The 10,721-nt window shown below is 61.7% G+C and overlaps 1 pseudogene; it reads left to right on the top strand.

The window, feature by feature from the left end:
* Nucleotides 1-1,367: 1,367 nt before the first annotated feature.
* LOC108317014 lies at nt 1,368-9,200 on the top strand (annotated as a pseudogene).
* The last annotated feature ends 1,521 nt before the right edge of the window (nt 9,201-10,721 follow it).

The following is a 10,721-nucleotide window of genomic DNA, read 5'->3' as shown; positions in this document are numbered from 1 at the left end:
TCCCCTGGTCCATTGGTCTCCACGCTTCCCCTCATCCAGGAAGCCTCCCTGCTGCCCACCCTGACATCCCTCCAGGGTCCCGTGCTCCCACCACTCAGCCCTGACCACTCTGGGCTGCTGCTGCGTGGGGACAGGTCTGTGCCCCACGTGAACTTCCCATGAGGTCAAAGGCTGTCTGGGTCACTGCAGTGGCCACAGAGGAGGCCCATTGCTGAGTGATTACTGAATGAATGAACGAGTGAGTGAACGGATGCGTTCTTCTCATTTTACAGATGAGTAACCCAATGCCCCCAGAGGAGAGGTCACCTGCCTGAGGGCACTTCTGTCCCACCAGCATCAGACCAGGTATGTGCAACTCCAGGGCCCAGGCATGGAACAGCTGGAATGGGGCCTTCCAGGAGAGCAGGACCTGGGCCCCTCCTCCCACAGGCACTGCGGGGACCGCCCCAGCCACCACAGTGGCCCCCACAGACAGGCCCCCCGCATATGCCCAGCCTTGCCCCGAGCCCTTTGCTCCCAGTCACCCACTACCCCTCACAGCAGCCCTGTGGGGGTTCATCCACAGCACAGAGAGGTGGTCACTTGCCCAAGGTCACGGCAGCACGTGGTGGAGAGTGGAACTCTGGCCACCTGGCTCCCCTTCCCGTCTTCCTCCCGGCTCTCTGTGGGACGCCTCCACCAGCATGTCTCCCCTCGGCCCCTTTGTGGTGTTTTGTTTTGTTTTGAGATGGAGTCTCGCTCTTTTTCCCAGGCTGGAATGTGCAGTGGCTTGATCTCAGCTCACTGCAACCTCCGCCTCCCGGGTTCAAGCAATTCCCCTGCTTCAGCCTCCCAAATAGCTGGGATTACAGGTGCATGCCATCATGCCCCGCTAATTTTTATATTTTTAGTAGAGATGGGGTTTCACCATGCTGGCCAGGTTGGTGTCGAACTTGGGGAAAGGAGGTCAGGAAAGGAGTCCTTGCTGCTCTGAGAACTGAAGGAGGGGAGGGGCAGCCCTGTGCGGACACTGGGAAGTGAGCTCCAGGCTGAGGGACCAGCCCCTGCAAAGGCCCTAAGGTCTCCAGGGGATGAGAACAGAGAGGCGACAGGGCCTTGTGGGCCCATAAGAGACAGGCAGGAAGGTTCTGAGCAGAGGGACGTGGCCCTCGGGTGCTCACAGGTGCCCTCTGGCTGCGTGTGCTGTGCAGATGGGGTAGGGGGTGAGCAGGGAGACCAGAAGGGGGCTGCTGACTCCTGTGGGTCCCGGTGGAAGGTGAGAGTGGAAGGGACAGCTTAGGGGCAGAGGAGGAAGACGCGGGCAGGCTCACTGCTGCCACTCAGCCACCATGATTCCCTTGCGCAGGCCTCACTGAGACCTCGGCACCATGTCTGGGAAGAGGAAGAAGTGGGTAGAGATCTCTGCACCATCCAACTTTGAGCACCGCATGCACATGGGCTTCGACCTGCACGAGCAGAAGCTCACCGGGCTGCCCGGCCAGTGGCAGAGCCTGATGGAGGAGTCGGCTCGCCGGCCCAAGCCCCTCGTCGACCCTGCCTGCATCACCTCCATCCAGCCCAGGGCCCCCAAGGTATGCGGCACCCACCACCACCTCCCCCAGCCCACACCCACCCCCAGAGTGGCCTGGCCCTCACCCCACACTTGACCCTGTAACCAACACCTTCTCACTTACATGGAAACAGAGACACAACCCCAACTTCCACCCTGATCCTGGGTCCAAGGTTGGCCCTTCACCCACCCTCCACCCACTGGCTCCAAGTTCTGAGAACCCATGCCATCCCAACCTGAGGCTTCCATGACCCATCTGACAGCCCCCACATGAGCCTCCAACCTGAGCCTCATGCCCTGGGCACTATCCTCCTGTCCCCAGACCACACCCATCCCACCCTTGAGCCTTTCCAGAGCTCCTGGCAGTGGGGGACAGACCCGTTCCCAGGGGGTAACAGTCCCCAGTGGTCAGGGCTTGGATGGGGGAGCCCAGAGGAGGCAACTGACCCAGACCATGGGTCTAGGCAAGCTTCTGGGAGGAGGGGACACTGTGGCTGAAGAGGAGGAGGAGGGATGGCAGCAGATTCGGGGAAGCCAGGCTTTCGTGGAGGAAATCACCGCTGTGGAATACTGAGGGCTTTTTGGTTTTGGGTTTTTTTTCCTGCCATCTAGAGCAAAATGGCAAGGTTGGGATTTGAAGCAACATCTGTTTCCAAGCCCCATGCTCTTAACCCCTCTCCTGCCTGCATGTGAAATTATAAGAGTTGCAGAGCCGGTATCTGGGTGTGGCCTGGCATGAGGCTGGCCTGGCGGGAGCCTGTGCTGGGCCTCGGGAAGCCAGCCTCAGAGCCTGGACTCTCTCCTGTGGTCAGTGGGGACTGGGAAGGGTCGCAGGCCAGGGGGAGCTCGCCAGGTTTGTTTCCAGCGGGTGGAGATGGGTGTGCCTGGACTCACCTCTCCCGGTGCCCAGCCCAGCCTGGCAGGGAGGAGGGCCAAGACCCGCAAGTTGGCCATAGACACAAGTGCAGCCTTAATGTGACGGCCCATGGAAGGGTCCCTGTGGCCCACGCAGGGTGCTTTTGAATGCCTTGACTTCTTTGCCACCACTTAAAAAGTGACAGACTTCACTTTCAAAGCTGTTGGCTTCTGGTAACAGACCAGCTGGAGCTGAGTGGCAGCGGCCTCCGCAGGTATGGCCCTGGCTCTTGTGGGCCATAGGCCACACCCGACCCCCTCTGCTCCACGCCCTGCCTGGCTCTGTGGCCACCGGCATGTGTTTCCAAAATTCCAGCCCCTGCCTGGCTTGCCAGATGTGAGGCCTAGCTGTGACTGTCCCACCAGGAAATAGGGCACCTGAATTCACACACAGTGCCTTGTGGCCAGCACTGACCTGGGGCCCTGTGGGCACTTGTGTTTGCTGCCCTTGGCCGGGCCCCAGGTCTCCCAGGGCCCTCTCCACCCCCTGGTTTTTGTTTTGTTCCGTTTTATTTTGAGACAGAGTTCCGCTCTGTCTTCCAGGCTGGAGTGCAGTGGCACTGCGATCTCAGCTTACTGCAACCTTCACCTCCTGAGTTGAAGCAATTCTCCTGCCTCAGCCTCCTTCCTGCCTCAGCCTCCTTCTTGCCTCAGCCCCCGGAGTAGCTCCCAAGGGATTACAGGGGCCTACCACCATGGCCAGCTAATTTTTGTATTTTTAGTAGAGATGTGGTTTCATCATGTTGGCCAGGCTGGTCTCGAACTCCTGACCTCAGGTGATCCTCCTGCCTCGGCCTCCCAAAGTGCTGGGATTACAGGCACCCACCACCATGCCCAGCTAATTTTTGTATTTTTAGTAGAGATGGCGTTTCACCATGTTGGCCAGGATGGTCTTGAACTCTGACCTCAGGTGATCCTCTCACCTCAGCCCCCCCGAGGTGTAGGGATTATAGGGGTGAGCCATCGTACCTGGCCTCAACCCCCTGTTCTAACAGCGAAGTCTGGCCTTGTGTCCACTTTGCTTTCCTGGGGCCCCTGGGCAAGGCCTGGCTTCAGGCAGACAGCCATGGCCAAGAGAGATGGGGCAGCAGCAGGCCACGGGTTTTGTGGGATCAGTGTTTCCTGCACATTAGAGGCAGGCCTCCAGCTGCAGATGCCTGGCAGCCCCGGACAGGGCCCATGTTCTCAGCTCACTGTGGCCCCTGCACAACCACCTCATCAATCTGTGGTTTAGCAAAAGTTCACTGAGCCCCTGCTGTGAGCCAGATGCTGATCTAGGTGCTGAGATATAGTGGGACCCAAAGCAGACAGGAAAAATCAACCCCTGCCCCCAGGAGCATGCACAGGGCAGAGCCAGGAGCAGACAGATGCCTGCGTGCTCCATGTCGGCTGCTGTCAGGCGATCTAGGTGGAACACAGGCAGGGCAGGGGCTGGCATTTTAGATGACAGGCGGCCAGCTGAAGCTTGAGCAAAGATCTGAAAGAGTGGAGGGAGAGAGCCACAGGGCAGCGGGGCAGCGAGGACACCTGTGTGCCTGGAAATGGAGCAGGGGGCAGAGGGGCCGTGTATGACACAACTCAGACCATGGAGGGTGGGGATGGGGGGACTCGGGACGCCCTGGATGCCCTGCCTGGTTCCCACATGGGTTTGTATTTGGGACCTGGCTCCTGGAACCCCTTTGCCCTCTACTTTGGGGCCAGGCCTTTGTGACTCTCCCTGTCCTCCACCCCTTGTCCTTCATGGGAGCAGAGAGTGTGGTTTTGGGGCTCATGAACACTGGTGCCCACAGGGGAGGAAGTGCCAGCCCAGGCCTGGCCCCAGCATCCTGTAATTTGTAGCCCTTGGCCTGATTATGCGGTGGGTCAGCTTCTGCCCTCCCTTCCCTCCACCCCACAGGGCAGGACTGTGCTGCCCATCTGGGGAACAGGAAAAAAACAAGGGGTGCCTCTCCGGGGTCCCACCCAGCCCAGGGAGGCAGCAGCCTAGCCGTGGCCATCACTCCTCTGACCCTGCAGCTACGTCCCAGCGGGGGAGGGGCCACCGCCCATGCCATCGTCACTCCATGGCATCTCCTCATTGCGTCTCTGTCTTGTCTCTGTGTGTGTCGTGCCGTCCTGTCCCTGCGTGTTGGATGCCTGTCCTGTGTGCCCCACTCCTTGCTGGGCCCCCACCCACCACTGCCCGGGACCCCAGACCATCGTGCGGGGCAGCAAAGGTGCCAAGGATGGAGCCCTCACGCTGCTGCTGGGCGAGTTTGAGAACATGTCGGTGACACGCTCCAACTCCCTTCGGAGAGACAGCCCATCGCCGCCCGCCTGTGCCCGCCAGGAAAATGGGATACCAGAGGAGCCAGTCACCATGGCCAGAGTGGTCCCAGGAAGGCAGGCAGTCGAGGCTGGATTGCTGGTCACAGCTAGACAGGTGGCGGCAGTGGTGACAGGGGATGGGCGGGGCCAGAAAAGAGGCCCAAGTCTTACAGGGAGGGCTCAGGGGGCCCCTAGGAGTCCTCCCAGGACAAACGCCCCCTCTCTGGGCCTGACGTCGGCACCCCTCAGCCTTCCGGTCTGGCCAGTGGGGTTAAACTGGCAGCTGGCCAGCCCTTTAACACCTACCCGAGGGCTGACACCGACCACCCATCCTGGGGTGCCCAGGTAACCCATCTCCCACCCCAGGGCCCCGAGGTCCCCTGTCCGTTGCTCTCCTGTCCCCACCTTCCAGCCTTGCCCCACCCACCTTGCATCTCATCCTGACCACCCATGTGTCTGTCCCATCGCTGGGCCTCTCCCCTCCTTAGGGAGCAGAGCTGGCCCCAGGCACCCTTCACTGACAATTACCTCTCTCTCCTGTTTTATGGCAGCCTCACGACGTGGCCCCTAATGGGCCATCAGTGGGTGGCCTGACCATCCCCCAGTCCTCCTCCTCCTCCCGGCCTCCCACCTGAGCCCGAGGCACCCCTAGCCGTGGAGTACTGGACCCCCATGCCTCAGAGCCCCAGCTGGCCCCTCCAGCCTGAGCCCTTGCCGCCCCCAACCCCCTGCTGTTCCCGGGCCCCCTGGCCCCCGCTCGACACAGTGGGAGCCACAGCGCGTATCCCATGAGCAGTTCCAGGCTGCCCTGCAGCTGGTGGTGGACCCAGGTGACCCCTGATCCTACCTGGACAACTTCATCAAGATTGGCGAGGGCTCCACGGGCATCGTGTGCATCGCCACCATGTGCATCGCCACCATGTGCAGCGCAGGTAAGCTGGTGGCAGTCAAGAAGATGGACCTGCACAAGCAGCAGAGGCGTGAGCTGCTCTTCACCAAGGTGCGGAAGCTGCTGCCCTGCTGTCCTCCTCTCCCTGCCATCCTCCCTCCCTGCCCTCCCTCCTCTCCCTGCACTCCTCTGTGCTGGGCCAGGCCCCCCTCCTCCCCTCACTGCTCCTCACCCCCAGGCCATCTCCTCCACCCCAGGTAGGTCCCTGCCTCTGTCCTCACAGCGTCCTCACCCACGTCTCTGTCCCTGAGCCCCTGACCCAGGGCTCCTCGGCCCACTGACTCCCTACCCAGTGTCTTCTAGGCCCCTCACACCCACTGAGGCCCACCTGGGCTCCAGGGTACAGTGTCCTCCAGACCTGCCCCTCCTGGGTTCCCTGTGCCCCACCCCAGCCTGTCAGCCCCAGGTCATTGTCTCCCACTCCAGGCCCCGCCCCAGCCTTCACTCGGGCGTGCTCAGCACAGCCCACACAGCCACCAAGAGGAAGTTTCTCACGTTCAGGCCCACCCCATCCCCGTCCCACCTTACCCTGGCAGTGCCCCGCACTACCCTGACAAGAGGAAGCCTGCCCCCCTTTGCCGGGTGAATGAAGCCCCTCTCGACCCGCCATGCATCACAGCACCTGGCTGCACCAGGAGCTCCCTAGCTGGGTTCCTCATCCTCCCCCACGCGCACGCCTCTTCTCTCATCCTTGCCCAATACCTGCTTGTCCAGGGTCTCAGCCCTGAGCTTGAATGCTCTTCCCACCTCCCCCCAGCACCAGCCCAGGACTGACCTGAGATGGGCATTGTCCCAGGGGAGTGCACCCAGAAGGGAGGTGTGGGCTTTAGGCTGCCTCTGAGGCCCATGTGGCTGTGGCACTAGCAGGGGAGGGCAGTCCAGGTGGCCCCATGAGCACAAGCTCGATGTAGAACTACTGCAAGGGGACCCAGGGGGCGGCAGTGGCTGGGTCTGAGGCGGGCCTGGGCAGCCCTCCAGCTCCCCTCTGCCCCCCTCCCGCCCCCTCCACCACTGACCCGGCCCCCACACTGGCAGTGATCATGTGGGACTGTCAGCATGAGAACGTGGTGGAGATGTACAACAGCTACCTGGTGGGGGACGAGCTCTGGGTGGTCATGGAGTTCCTGGAAGGCGGCGCCCTCACCGACATTGTCACCACACCAGGTACTGCAGGGGCCTCAGACTCCTCCTGTGACATGACCAGGTCCCCTCCAGACCGCTTGGGGTGGGGCCACATCTCCAAACCAGCTGTGCTGCATCTCCCTCAACCCCCCGGGCATGGGGTCGTGTCTTTCATTCCTCCAGCTCCAGAGTGGGGTCAAGCTGTCTCAGGTTCCTCCCAGCCCAAGGCAGGGCTTCATTCCCCTCAGCCCCTGGGGGACTGTCCACTGCCTGCTCACCCCCACCCACAGGATGAACAAGGAGCAGATCTCGGCTGTGTGCCTGGCAGTGCTGCAGGCCCTGTTGGTGCTCCACAACCAGGACGTCATCCACCGGGACATCAAGAGTGACTCGATCCTGCTGACCCATGACGGCAGGGTTAGGGGACAGGCAGTGGGCTGCAGGGGGTCCGGGTGCTCATGGCGGGGCTTCCCTGTCTGTCCCCATCCCCTTGGAGGGTAGGTGGGCTCGACTCCCTAGGCCTGTGTTGAGGATCCAGGACTTCATCTGTCCCTGATGCAGCCCAGAGTCGGGCTCCAGCTCTTTGGGGGCTCTGTGCGGTGGGAGAGCACAGGCTGGTGGGGGCTCTGTGCAGTGGGAGGGCACAGGCTGGTGGGGGCTCTGTGCAGTGGGAGGGCACAGGCTGGTGGGGGCTCTGTGCAGTGGGAGGACACAGGCTGGTGGGGGCTCTGTGCAGTGGGAGGACACAGGCTGGTCGGGGCTCTGCAGTGGGAAGACACAGGCTTGTGGGGGCTCTGTGCAGTGGGAAGGCACAGGCTGGTGGGTGCTCTGTGTAGTGGGAGGGCACAGGCTGGTTGGGGCTCTGCAGTGGGAAGACACAGGCTGGTGGGGGCTCTTCTGTCAGCACTGGATGCTGGGCCCAGGGGCAGGGTTCTGGGCAGACAGCACAGCCCCCACCACAGGCTTCTCCCTCCACTGAAAAGCCACTGCCTGCCTAGCTCCCAGGTTGGGCCGTGAACCCAGCCCTATCTCCCATACTTTGGACTGAGGTTCTGAACCCCAGGCTGTGGCACTTATAATGCAGGGTGGACCTGACTTTCTGTAAGAAAAGGCCCCTTGACTCCAGTGAAATTCTTGCAGAAGTGGATGACTCCATCCCTTCCCCCAAGGAAAATAAAACCGCACCAATCAGTCTAGGCAGAGGCAGAGAGAGCTCTTTAACTGACAGTCCGTGGAAATCTCAGGATGTCAGCAGATATGTTTTGGGGGTGACATCTGTAGGCCACCTGAGATTGTCCTCACATGGTTGTGGGGCTATTCTCTGGAGACAAGAAGACCCATAGAGATCCTCAAAATTCAGAAAGTGGGCCAGTTGCAGTGGTTCACACCTGTAATCCCAGCACTTTGGGAGGCCGAGGTGGGCAAATTACAAGAGGCAGATCACTTGAGGTCAGGAGTTCGAGACCACCCTGACCAACATAGTGAAACCCTGTCTCTAGTAAAAATACAAAAAATTAGCTGGGCGTGGTGGCAGTCGCCTGTAATCCCAGCTGCTTGGGAGGCTGAGGCAGAATTGCTTGAACCTGGAAGGTGGAGGCTGCAGTGAGCCAAGATTGAGCCATTGCACTCCAGCTTGGGCTACAGAGCAAGACTCTTATCTCAAAAAAAAACCAAAAAACCATAAAGGGGTCCACAGTTCCTGAGAAGGCGTGGGGGGCCTGGTTGTTATAGAGGTAGGCTGTGGCCCCTCACAGCCCCAGAGCAGGGCTGCCGTCCTCTCCAACCCAACACAAGATGCTCCAGGGCAGCAGGGCCCCAGGGCACAGGCTTTCAGGGCCACCTGTTCCCAGCCCCACCTGGCCTTTGCTGTCTGCAGTACTCAGGTCACTGCCCCCAAGAGCCCTAGAGGCCGTCAGGGAGGGAGATGGGGGGATCCTATGGGAGGTGACTCACCTGAGAGCCTCCACTGGGAGGTGGTAGAGCTCCCCAGTCTGGCTCTGGAGCCCAGCCCTGACCTCTGGGCCGCACATCGTGTCTGAAGCTGAGGAATTACACAGACGGACGCCCCTGCTTGCCCTTTCACTGTGCCAGCTCTGCTGACCCCAGTGCCTCTGTCCTGCCCCAGGTGAAGCTGTCAGACTTTGGGTTCTGCGCCCAGGTGAGCAAAGAAGTGCCCCGGAGGAAGTCGCTGGTCGACAAACCCTACCGGGTGGCCCCAGAGCTCATCTCCCGCCTTCCCTACGGGCCAGAGGTGAGCCCTGGGGTGGACTGGTTGTCCTGCTCTTGGCAGCTCTAGTCCAGCTGCAGTGCTGGCAGGAGGTGGGGCTCAGCCTGGGGAGTGGTTGCCGGGAATGGTTCTCTGGACCAGGAGGTACTGCAGGCATGCATATGTTCATTCATTCATTCATTCATTCTTTTTTTTCTTTCTTTTTGAAATGGAGTCTCGCTCTGTTGCCGAGGCTGGAGTGCAGTGGTGCAATCTCGGCTCACTGCAACCTCTGCCTCCCTGGGTTCAAGTGACTCTCTTGTCTCAGCCTCCTGAGTAGCTGGGATTACAGGTGCCCGCCACCATGCCTAGCTAATTTTTGTATTTTTAGTAGAGACGGGGTTTCACCATGTTGGCCAGGCTGGTCTCCAACTCCTGACCTCAGGTGATCTTCCTGCCTTGGCCTCCCAAAGTGCTGGGATTACAGCCATGAGCCACTGCTTCCATCCTTGGCTCTGATTTCTGAGTGATGTCTTCAGGCAGGCCGCTTTCCCTTTGTGGGAGCAGAGCCCGCCCCAGCAGGTCTGGGAAATGTCTCCCGCCTATGAGCTACCCTCTTTCCCTGGGTGTTTTGGGTGAAGTCCCCAGCTTGGTTCATAAAGCCTGAGCAGGTGCACACCGCCTTGCCTTAGACAGGATAAAGCAAGAAGTGAGCCCACCCTGGATCCTGAGGCGCCGAGCTTGATGGAGCCCAGAGTTCCCTCCAGGCCGCTTCCTTCACAGGTCTGGATGCTGAGGTCCAGAGGAAGCAGGGGCAGATCGGGGTGCTCCCCAGGCAAATGGAGCTGATCGCGGGGCTGGGGTCACAAGGTTCCACTCCTGCCACCTCTAGGGCCCTAGAGCCAGGGAGGATGAGAGACCGGAGGCCTTTAGTTCACCCCTGGGGCTGGACAGAGGCTCAGCCTGTGCCGCATCCCGAAGCTGCTCCGGCCAGTCTGAGCCGCGGCCCCTTTAAGAGGCGGTGGTGTTTCATCCCGAGGCGAGGGACGCTGCGGCGTGCGTGCGCTACGGAGGCCGAGACTGCGCTTCCGGCGAGGATCCGGCAGGAGTCGCTGCGCGGCTGGAGGGAGTCCGCAGAGGCAGAGGCGGCGGCGGGGTCTGGCCGGAGGGAGACCCCACAGGCAGAGGCAGAGGCGGCGGCGGGGTCCGGCCGGAGGGAGCCCGCACAGGCAGAGGGAGAGGCGGCGGCGGGGTCCGGCCGGAGGGAGACCCCACAGGCAGAGGCAGAGGCGGCGGCGGGGTCCGGCCGGAGGGAGACCGCACAGGCAGAGGGAGAGGCGGCGGCGGGGTCCGGCCGGAGGGAGACCCCACAGGCAGAGGGAGAGGCGGCGGCGGGGTCCGGCCGGAGGGAGGCCGCACAGGCAGAGGGAGAGGCGGCGGCGGGGTCCGGCCGGAGGGAGACCCCACAGGCAGAGGGAGAGGCGGCGGCGGGGTCCGGCCGGAGGGAGCCCGCACAGGCAGAGGCGGAGGCGGAGGCAGAAGCAGAGGCAGAGGCGGGCAGAGGGGGGCAGAGGGGGGCAGAGAGGGGCAGAGAGGGGCAGAGAGAGGCAGAGAGAGAGAGGCAGAGAGAGGCAGAGGCAGGCAGAGGCAGAGGCAGGCAGAGAGGCAGAGGC

The sequence above is a fragment of the Cebus imitator genome, unplaced genomic scaffold (assembly GCF_001604975.1).
Source record: "Cebus imitator isolate Cc_AM_T3 unplaced genomic scaffold, Cebus_imitator-1.0 Scaffold196, whole genome shotgun sequence".
NCBI lineage: Eukaryota > Metazoa > Chordata > Mammalia > Primates > Cebidae > Cebus > Cebus imitator.
Note: the sequence above shows the minus strand (reverse complement) of the source record. Positions and strands in the feature narration are given on the sequence as shown.